Source organism: Lissotriton vulgaris, unplaced genomic scaffold (assembly GCF_964263255.1).
Source record: "Lissotriton vulgaris unplaced genomic scaffold, aLisVul1.2 SCAFFOLD_7212, whole genome shotgun sequence".
NCBI classification, from domain to species: Eukaryota; Metazoa; Chordata; class Amphibia; order Caudata; family Salamandridae; genus Lissotriton; species Lissotriton vulgaris.
Window position 1 is genome coordinate 54,441 of NW_028253279.1, and position 10,419 is coordinate 64,859.

Below are 10,419 nucleotides of genomic sequence, written 5' to 3' on the forward strand. Positions count from 1 at the left end.
GCATAGCCTCACTATCCAAGGGTCAGGATCCACTTTCGTTTTCCTCCTACCAGGTCGGGTTCGCCCGAGAACACTAACTTTCTGAAATCTGGCTACCATAGACTTTGTCCCGCATCCCGCGTGAGAGTGCACACTCTGCACCCGAGTCCCCTAGGCCTCCTAGAAGTAATCTGAAGATTCTATAGTCAAGACCTAGCGATTCCAAAGCCTATTAGTACTGTACTTACCTGATAGTAATTTCGCATTACACTTTCAGAGTATATGGTTTTCCGTGCCCCTCGGCATTTGTATATACTGTGCTAACTTAAGTATTTTCGTAAGAGTTTTGTTTTGTGCTTAGTACCCTGTCCTCATAAAGAGTACAGGGCTGTTGTGATTTTAATAAATACCCTGTTTATTTTCATAACACTTGTGTGGTGTCCTTTCACTGGGTGTTCAAGGGGTACATGTGTGGTATAACAGCTGGCTTAACACGCCCTCTCGAGTCTTTAGCCTTAGACTGCTCGTATCCATGCTACTAGGATAGCTGGTCTATAAGGTTGACTTACAACCAATCATCAATAAGGGTTGTTTGGACTGATACAAAGTGCTCACTAGAATAGTGAACATTATATATCAGGCCAACTTCTCACATTGGTGGCAGCGGTGGGATTTGAGCTTGCTGTTGTTCTACCACACGTATCCTAAGAATATCTTGTTGAAAGATCACATAAGTACTGGTAGGTACATATAACTTAGCTTAGAATACTCTGAGTTCTACTGAACCAGCTGTTGCAGCTCCTCAAGGCTTAGCACACATTGGCTGCAACTCTTAGCAAGGGATCAGTAGGTAAACACATAGTGTAGGTAGGTGCATCACTTACACCACACTAGAAGCATGTCTAACCTAGGAGAGTCTACTGAGACCCCTCTGATGGTTGAGGACCCTCCACAGGCCTCTTCTAGATATGCAGCCCTTAGTTTCCAGGAGATGAGACAAGTGTGTACCTCCAGGAAACTAAAACAGGGGTCTAACCCCACAATCCCATTTCTGATAGGTCTCTTAGAGACTTATGATGCTAGAAAGGCTGAGAAACTTCTTAGCTCTTCTCATCCAGAAGGGGACATGCCATCCCTAGATGGAACAAGGGGTGACCCAGATCTCATCCATCTCTCAGGTGAGGAGGATGATGATCAGGAGACATCTGGGGATGAGGCAGACAAAGGTCCAGAAATAGTTAGTCAGCTAACTAGGGACAACTTAAGCAAGCATGAGAGTGACACTAGGAGAGCCCTAGGACCTCTCTCAGGCCAGCTTAACATTGGGAATGGACGAGTTAGGTCTCTCTCAAGAGGCTCTAACAGATCCAATCGAACCAATGGCTCTCAGGCCTCTGCTCTGAGGAGGATGACCTCCCCTCAGAGGAGAGTTTATGAAGCCAAGGAAAGGGAAGTCAATCTGAGGATTGCCAGGGAAGAACTTGCCCTGGCCAAAGAGAGACTTGCCTTTGCTAGAGAGCAGGAATTGAGTGGGTCAAAACCCACTGGTGGCAGCATTATACCTAGCAATAGGGAAAGGAGTTTTGATACAAAACACCTGAATAAGATAGTGCCCCCCTTTAAACAAGGGGATGACATCCACAAATGGATTACTGCTTTGGAGAGGGCCTGCACTGTCCAGTGCATCCCGCAGAGTCAGTGGGCAGCTATCTTGTGGCTCTCCTTTGAAGGTAAAGGTAGAGATAAGCTCCTCACTACAAGAGTGGAGGATGCTAACAATTACCAAGTCTTGAAGAATACACTGGTTGATGGGTTTGGCCTAACCACTGAGCAGTACAGGGTGCTGTTCAGGGATACCCAGAAAACTCAGTCTCAAGATTGGTCTGACTTTGTAGATTGTGCCACTAAGGCTTTTGAGGGCTGGTTGCTGGGCAGTAAGGTTACTGATTATAAAGGATTGTACAATTTGATGATGAGAGAATACATTTTAAACAATTGTCAGAACCAGTTGTTGCATCAGCATCTTGTTGACTCAGATCTGACCTCTCCCCAAGAATTGGGAAAGAAGGCAGACAGATGGGTCAGAACAAGAGTTAAGCAGAACCAGGGCCAGAATCAAGGTGGTCAGAAGAAAGCAGACCAGAAGGGTAAAGATTCTAAAGGGGAACAAAATGACCAGAAGTCTTCGACAGGTCCCCAACAACCCAAAGAGGGTGGGGGTCAGGCTCCCCAGAAAAAGAAAGAAGGCCAGTCCAAAAGGTGGTGCCAATACTGCAAAAGTACAACTCACTGGTTTAGTGAGTGCACCAAGAAAGGAGGAGGGCAGACTCCTGCCACTGCAGCCCCTAAGGCACCTGTGCCCCCTAGTACAGTCAGCAGTGGTAGTGCACCTCCCAAGGGTTTAGTTGGGTTAACCTTGGGTTCTGAGGGGTATGACAACTTAGTTGGCACACTCACTCAGGCTGTCCTTGTCTGTACAGGGGATGCAGATGTAACCCCTGATGTCAGTCCCAATACTTTGGGCAAATACAGACAGACACCTTTAATAAATGGAAGAATGGCTCAGGCCTATAGGGACACTTGTGCCAGTGTCACAATGGTGACACCTAACTTTGTGGACCCTGGACAGATCATGCCAGGTACAGATTTCCTGGTGACCAATGCAAGCAATGTCACTACCAGTCATAGTATGGCAATTGTTGCTTTCTCCTGGGGAGGGGTAAATGGCCAAAAGAAGGTTGTTGTTAGCTCAGACCTCCCAGTAGATTGTTTGTTGGGCAATGATTTGGAGTCATCACAATGGTCAGAAGTGGAGCAGAGGACTCACATGGAGATGTTAGGTTTGCCAGCACATGTGTTTGCTGTGACTAGGTCACAGGCCAGAAGATGCCCCACTGAACAGGTGCTGGATCCTGGAACAATGGACCAGACACCGTCCAAGAAGAAGAGCAGTAGGGTTAAGGCTGTGCCTTCCCCCTTGCCCCAGGTTGAGGATCAAGTCTCAGAGGAGGCTGACCTAAGAGAATTGAGGGAAACTGAGCCTAAAGAATTTGAACTTGATCAAGTTGAATTTCTGGGCTCAGGGGGACCCTCAAGAGAAGACCTGGGGAAGGAACAGTTAGACTGCCCTTCCCTTGAACCCCTCAGACAGCAGGCTGCTGCTGAGGCTGCTGGGAACGCCACAGGTACCCACAAGGTATACTGGGATGATGGACTCCTGTACACTGAGGCAAGAGACCCCAAGCCTGGCATGACCAGGAGGCTGGTTGTACCCTTGACTCAGCGAGGTTTCCTTCTCACCTTGGCCCATGAGATTCCCTTAGCAGGTCACTTAGGCCAGACAAAGACTTGGGACAGGCTTGTCTCACACTTTCACTGGCCTCACATGAATGAGGATACCAAGGAGTTTTGTCGCTCCTGTGTCACTTGCCAAGCCAGTGGTAAGTCAGGTGGCACAACAAAGGCCCCCCTTATACCAATGCCTGTGGTGGGGGTGCCCTTTGAAAGAGTGGGGATTGACATTGTTGGTCCAATGGAACCCCAGACAGCATCAGGGCACAAGTTTATACTGGTGGTAGTGGATCATGCCACCAGGTATCCTGAAGCTATTCCACTTAGGACCACTACAGCACCTGTAGTGGCAAGGGCCCTAGTTGGAGTGTTCTCCAGAGTGGGCTTCCCTAAGGAGGTTGTCTCTGACAGAGGTGCAAACTTCACGTCAAGCTACTTAACTGCTATGTGGAAGGAATGTGGTGTCAACTACAAGTTCACCACACCCTATCATCCACAATGCAATGGGCTTGTTGAAAGGTTCAACAGGACCCTAAAAGGGATGATTCATGGACTACCTGAAAAGCTCAGGCGTAGATGGGATGTCCTGATACCCTGCCTTCTGTTTGCTTACAGAGAGGTCCCACAAAAGGGGGTTGGCTACAGCCCTTTTGAACTTTTGTATGGGCATCCTGTGAGAGGCCCCCTGTGTTTGGTGAAGGAAGGATGGGAGAGACCTCTCAGAAAGCCTGCAACCAACATAGTGGACTATGTACTTGGTCTCCGCTCCAGGATGGCTGAGTATATGGAGAAGGCATCTGAAAACCTTAAGGCCAGTCAAGAACTTCAAAAAGCTTGGCATGACCAAAAGGCTGTCCTGACTGTTTACCAGCCTGGACAGAAGGTGTGGGTGTTGGAGCCAGTGGCCCCAGCAGCACTCAAAGACAAATGGTCTGGGCCCCACACAATTCTTGAGCAAAAGGGAGAGGTCACCTACCTGGTGGACCTTGGAACTCCCAGGAGTCCCCACAGGGTACTCCATGTCAACAGGCTCAAAGCATATGTCGACAGGAAGGACATGAGCTTGCTCATGGCCATTGATGAGGGACAGGAGGAAGAGAGTGACCCTCTCCCAGACCTGCTCACTCAGAATCCTGATGATGGGTCAGTAGATGGTGTTGTCTTTTGTGGCAGCCTCTCTGAACATCAACAGAAAGACTGTAAACAGGTTCTTCAGTCTTTCAGACATATGTTCTCTCTGACACCCAGTCAGACCAATTGGTGTACCCATGAGGTTGACACTGGTGACAGCTTGCCAGTTAAGAGTAAAATCTACAGGCAGCCTGATCATGTTAGAGACTGCATAAAAACCGAAGTGCAGAAAATGTTGGAGTTGGGAGTCATTGAACCCTCAGATAGCCCTTGGGCTAGTCCAGTAGTTCTAGTGCTAAAACCTCACACCCAGGATGGTAAGAGAGAGATGAGGTTCTGCGTAGACTACAGGGGTCTCAATGCAGTCACTAAGACTGATGCCCACCCAATACCAAGGGCAGATGAGCTTATAGATAGATTGGCTTCTGCCAACTACTTAAGCACATTTGACCTGACAGCTGGGTATTGGCAAATCAGGTTAGCTGAGGATGCCAAGCCCAAGACAGCATTTTCAACCCCTGGTGGACATTATCAATTTGTGGTAATGCCCTTTGGTCTGAAAAATGCACCTGCCACCTTCCAAAGGTTGGTGAATCAGGTTCTCACTGGGCTGGATGACTTCTGTGCAGCATATCTAGATGATATTGCTGTCTTTAGCTCCACCTGGGAGGATCACCAGGTCCACCTGAGGAAAGTGTTAGAGGCTCTGCAAGCAGCAGGCCTCACTATCAAGGCCACCAAGTGCCAGATAGGGCAGACACAGGTTGTATACCTGGGCCACCTTGTAGGTGGAGGCCAGGTTCAGCCACTGGAGAGCAAAATACAGTCAATCAGGGACTGGGCTCCTCCAACCACCCAGACTCAGGTTCGAGCTTTCTTGGGCCTGACTGGTTACTACAGAAAGTTTGTCAGGAACTATGGATCAATTGTGACTCCATTAAATGAACTGACAAGTAAGAAAATGCCAAAAAAGGTTCAGCGGACAGCAGGCTGTCAAAAAGCATTCGATGACCTAAAGCAGGCCATGTACACAGCACCTATCCTCAAGAGTCCAGACTACTCCAAACCATTCATTGTCCAAACAGATGCTTCTGAGTTGGGTGTGGGAGCTGTTCTATCTCAACTGAATTTTGATGGTCAAGACCAGCCCATTGCTTTTATAAGCAGAAGGCTGACCCCCAGAGAGAAGAATTGGTCAGCTATTGAGAGGGAGGCCTTTGCTGTGGTTTGGGCCCTGAAGAAGCTGAGGCCATACTTGTTTGGCACTCACTTCAAGATTCAGACCGACCATAAGCCCCTCTTGTGGCTAAATCAGATGAAGGGTGAAAACCCCAAACTGCTTAGGTGGTCCATTTCCCTACAGGGGATGGACTTTACAGTGGAACATAGACCTGGTACTGATCATGGCAATGCCGATGGGCTCTCCAGATATTTCCACTTAGAACAAGAAGACTTACCTGGTCAAGGTTAGCTTATTGTCCCAAAGTTTGGGGGGGGGGGGTCATGTAGGAGAGTAGGGTCTGCAATCCTATGATCACCCAGATTTTTTGCTTTTGTTTCACTGGTTTACGACTTTCTCTGGCTGTGGGCCTGCCAATCAGACCCACAGCCTGGCTGTTCTCTCTCTAAATTACAACGTGTACCCTAGGTGCATTTACCAATTGGTACTGGGCCACCTTATCAGACCCTGTAACTCAGGGATTAGGTGTACCCAGGGCCTACCAGGGGCTGAAGCATGTATTATGCCACCCCTGGCTGGCCTCCTAAATTTGACACAACTGGCTGCATGACAGCTGGGGCAAAGTCGTGTAATCACCCTTTGCTGTAGATATAGTATACCTATATCTAACCCTAAAAATGGACACACAGATTCCTATCAGTCACTCCTATGGCAGGCCTTAACAATCCTGAAGGCAGAGTGCTTGGAATCGTGTGAGATGGTGCTCTGGCATGAGCTGAGCCTGTCTGCAGCTTGCGGAACCAAGTCCTAATAGCTGTTCCATGATATCGCATACCATATACTCTTAAGTGCATTATAATCCTCGCGGTTAAATGCTATCTTAGGTATTGCTTTATCAAAACATGTCGAGTAAGGTGTCATACGAATTGGAATACTAACTCCTCAACCAATTCTGGCGACGGGGTTAGCATTCCACCCTTCTAGAGGGACACGACATGTATGTAACTGTGAACCCCGGTTAAAGTTAACTGAAGCCTCAGCTCCACAAAATGGATGCTGCCACCACAGACACGAGTCTGACCTCCTGCTGCTGGGAGTCCTTCCAGCGAGGGAGGCTTGGACAAAGGGTTTCCTGTCCGGGGCGGTGCTAGCACCATCCCAGACAGGGTTTTGTGTATCCTGGGTAGGCAGGGCTTTACAGGAAGGTGACTGCTGAGTGGCACCCCGGTGCTCCCTACGCATAGGCCGGTCAGAACCAGTTCCAGGGGCACACCAGCCCCTGGCCTGGGGAAAGTCCGGCATGGGAGAGGGGTGTAACCACCCCCCTCCTAGTCCCACCCATAGGCAGGACCTAGTCACCGGGTCAGCCCCTTTTTTTAGTATAAAGATGGGAGCGGGCCCCCTGTTCAAATTAGATCATCTTTGGAATCAAGACACGACTTTCTGCGAAAGGACATCAAGATTTCTTCTTCAAGATTCTCCCTTGTGGCTAAGGAGTAGTCACCCTGCATCAAGCGGGCACCATCCTAAGAACACTGCGGTCTGCTGCAAGTCCTTCCTCCGGAATCCGACGACCCAGCTCGACGAGACCCGGCTTCCCTGGCACCTCTGACCTCTACTCACCTCTACAGCAAAGCTGAGAACTGTGAGTGCGACGAGACCTCGAGGGACCGACGATCGCCAAGACTGCACGACTTCTTTGCAACAAGCCCACCGAGTCTTCCACTGGTGAGTGCTTTGGGGTCCGAGAAGCCCCAACCCTGAGCAGCTCCAGCACCGAAGATCAGCCCACCAGCATCTCCACGATCTGCGTGGGGCCCTTCTGCTTTTTGCTGCTCACCGCGTTGTTTGGCTACTAGCCGGCTGGCTTGTGGCCTTCCTAACGACGCCCGACGACATCACTGCTGCTGGTCTGGTTGCTCCAGACTGGCCCTTGCTTCCTTCTTCAAGAGAGGCACCCCGGACCCTCCTGGTCCACTCCAGACGCCATTTTGAGTCCACCGCGTGGGCTTGAATTTGCCAAGGCTTTGTTGCCCAATCCTGGGTCCAGCGACGCCGACAGCTTCATCCATCGTGGGACAGCTCGCTCCTCCATCCTGGTCGCCGACAACGCCTCCTGGTCCGTGAGATCTGCGAGCACAGCGTCACCCACTCACCTAGTCGAGGTGACTACCATCCGGTGCCCTCCTGGTGCCACCTGACTACTGGCTAGTAGTCACGAACTTGGTCCCCTCTGCTTTCAGGTGTCTTCTATCATCGATCCAGGCTTGGATCCATCGAACTTTCTTCACTGGTCGCCTGCCAGCAACTTCTTTCTTCCAGGCTCCTGGTCCGTCTACTAGGATTCCCGACGTCTTTTGAGACATATGCAGCTGCAGCCCCTGGGCTAGGTAACTTCGGCATTTCGGTGCCCCCGCATAGCCTCACTATCCAAGGGTCAGGATCCACTTTCGTTTTCCTCCTACCAGGTCGGGTTCGCCCGAGAACACTAACTTTCTGAAATCTAGCTACCATAGACTTTGTCCCGCATCCCGCGTGAGAGTGCACACTCTGCACCCGAGTCCCCTAGGCCTCCTAGAAGTAATCTGAAGATTCTATAGTCAAGACCTAGCGATTCCAAAGCCTATTAGTACTGTACTTACCTGCTAGTAATTTCACATTCCACTTTCAGAGTATATGGTTTTCCGTGCCCCTCGGGCATTTGTATATACTGTGCTAACTTAAGTATTTTCGTAAGAGTTTTGTGCTTAGTACCCTGTCCTCAAAGAGTACAGGGCTGTTGTGATTTTAATAAATACCCTGTTTATTTTCATAACACTTGTGTGGTGTCCTTTCACTGGGTGTTCAAGGGGTACATGTGTGGTATAACAGCTGGCTTAACACGCCCTCTCGAGTCTTTAGCCTTAGACTGCTCGTATCCATGCTACTAGGATAGCTGGTCTATAAGGTTGACTTACAACCAATCATCAATAAGGTTTGTTTGGACTGATACAAAGTGCTCACTAGAATAGTGAACATTATATATCAGGCCAACTTCTCACACCCTCTTCTGATGTTCTTTGGGGAGATGTGTGATGAGTTTTTCTAATTCATCATAATGTGCCCTGTCATAACGTGCAAGTAGCGTCTGTGTATTGGCTATACGCCAGCTATTTGCCGCTTGTGATGCTACTCTCTTGCCTGATGCATCTATTAATTTTGACTCTTTATCAGGTGGAGGGGCCTCTCCTGTAGATAATGAGTTCGCTCTTTTACGAGCATTTGAAACTACAAGCGAGTCCAGAGGTACCTGCCCTTTGATAAATATTGGATCCTTTGGAGCCGCCTTATATTTTTTATCAATTCTTGGGTTTAACACCCTAGCCCTCACTGGGTCTTTGAATATTTCTTCTGTGTGACTGAGAAGACCCTTCAGCATAGGTAGAGTACCTGATGTTCTTTGTGCATTAGGTAGTGTCTCTAATAGGAAGTTCTCTATTTGAGGTTCTGTAAGTAGATCTACCTTATGATATTTTGCTGCCCTATTAATGAGCTATACAAACCCTGTGTTATCATCAGGTGGTGAAGGCTTTGAGGGATATAACTCTGGGTCGTTGTCATCATCTGACCCTGCGTTTCTAATTTTCCCATGGGTCATCCTCATCTGGGATAGTGTCATCATCCCCTTGAGGTTCTCCCTCCCCTGTATCACTGTCTACATCAGACTGAGGTGTAGATGGTCTTGGTGTAGAAGGTGCAGGAATATTTGGCATAGTGTGAGGTATAGGAGAAGAGGGTGTGACTTTAGGTCGAGGAGAAGTAGGAGGAGTTGTATTTGTCCCAAGTGTTCTGTTTTTTGAAGGAAGAGATTTGTCTTCTATCTGTTCATTCTTCCTCTTCTTCGTCACTACTTTGCCAGTTTGTGGATCGATAAACAAAATCTTTTGTTTGGGATCTGTCTGCTGCTCCTGTGTCGGTACCGAAGCCTTCGGTTCCGAAAGGTGCCTTTGTTTTCGATCGTCAATGTTCGGTGTTTTCGGCACCGAGTGTTTGCTCGATTCCGATTTTTCCGGTGTCGAGTGAGTCTTCGACGTCGAATCATGTTTCATTTTTGACATGGAATGTTTCGATGCAGAGCTTTCCCTTGCATGGAGCTTCGGCGCCGAAGTCGATGTCGACCTCTTCTCGGATCCGACATGGTGGGAGACCGATTGTTTCGGTTTCAGTTTCGGTTTCGTTGCCGGGCCCGAAGGCGGGGCGTCTGAAACTTTTTTCTGCGGTTTGACCGGGCTTAAAGGCGGGGTCGTTACCACACGGGGTCTTTTTTTGGTAAGGGGACGTCGTCACTCACGGTTTGTTGCACGTCGTGTTCTTCGACATCCGACTCGTCCCCTTCCGACCCCGACTGATCCTCATGATCCTCTTCTTCATCAAGTTGCTGGTCTCCGAACAGCTCCGGGATCGCCTCTGACTGCATTCTGGAAACCTCGTGTCTTCGAGTTCGACGATTTCTAATCGTCGACTTGGAGGAGAATGCTGCGCAGGCGTCGCAGTCCCTGGATTCGTGTTCAGGCGATAGGCAGAGGTTGCACACCTCGTGTAGGTCCTTGTGTGGGAACTTAGCACCACACGTTGGACATTTCTTGAATGGAGTCCTTTCCATGGACTCCGGGCTTGACTACGTCGAGAAAGGCCTCCTGTTCGTCGACGTAGATCAAAGTTTTTTCTTCGATGTTGGAGTCGAAACGCGCCGGAATGGAAATGAAATCGTGTTTGATAACAATACCGTCGAATTGGAAAGGGAATACGCGCCGATAAGTCACTTCTTTTTTAAGTCGATCTGGAGCGTCTCAATCCTC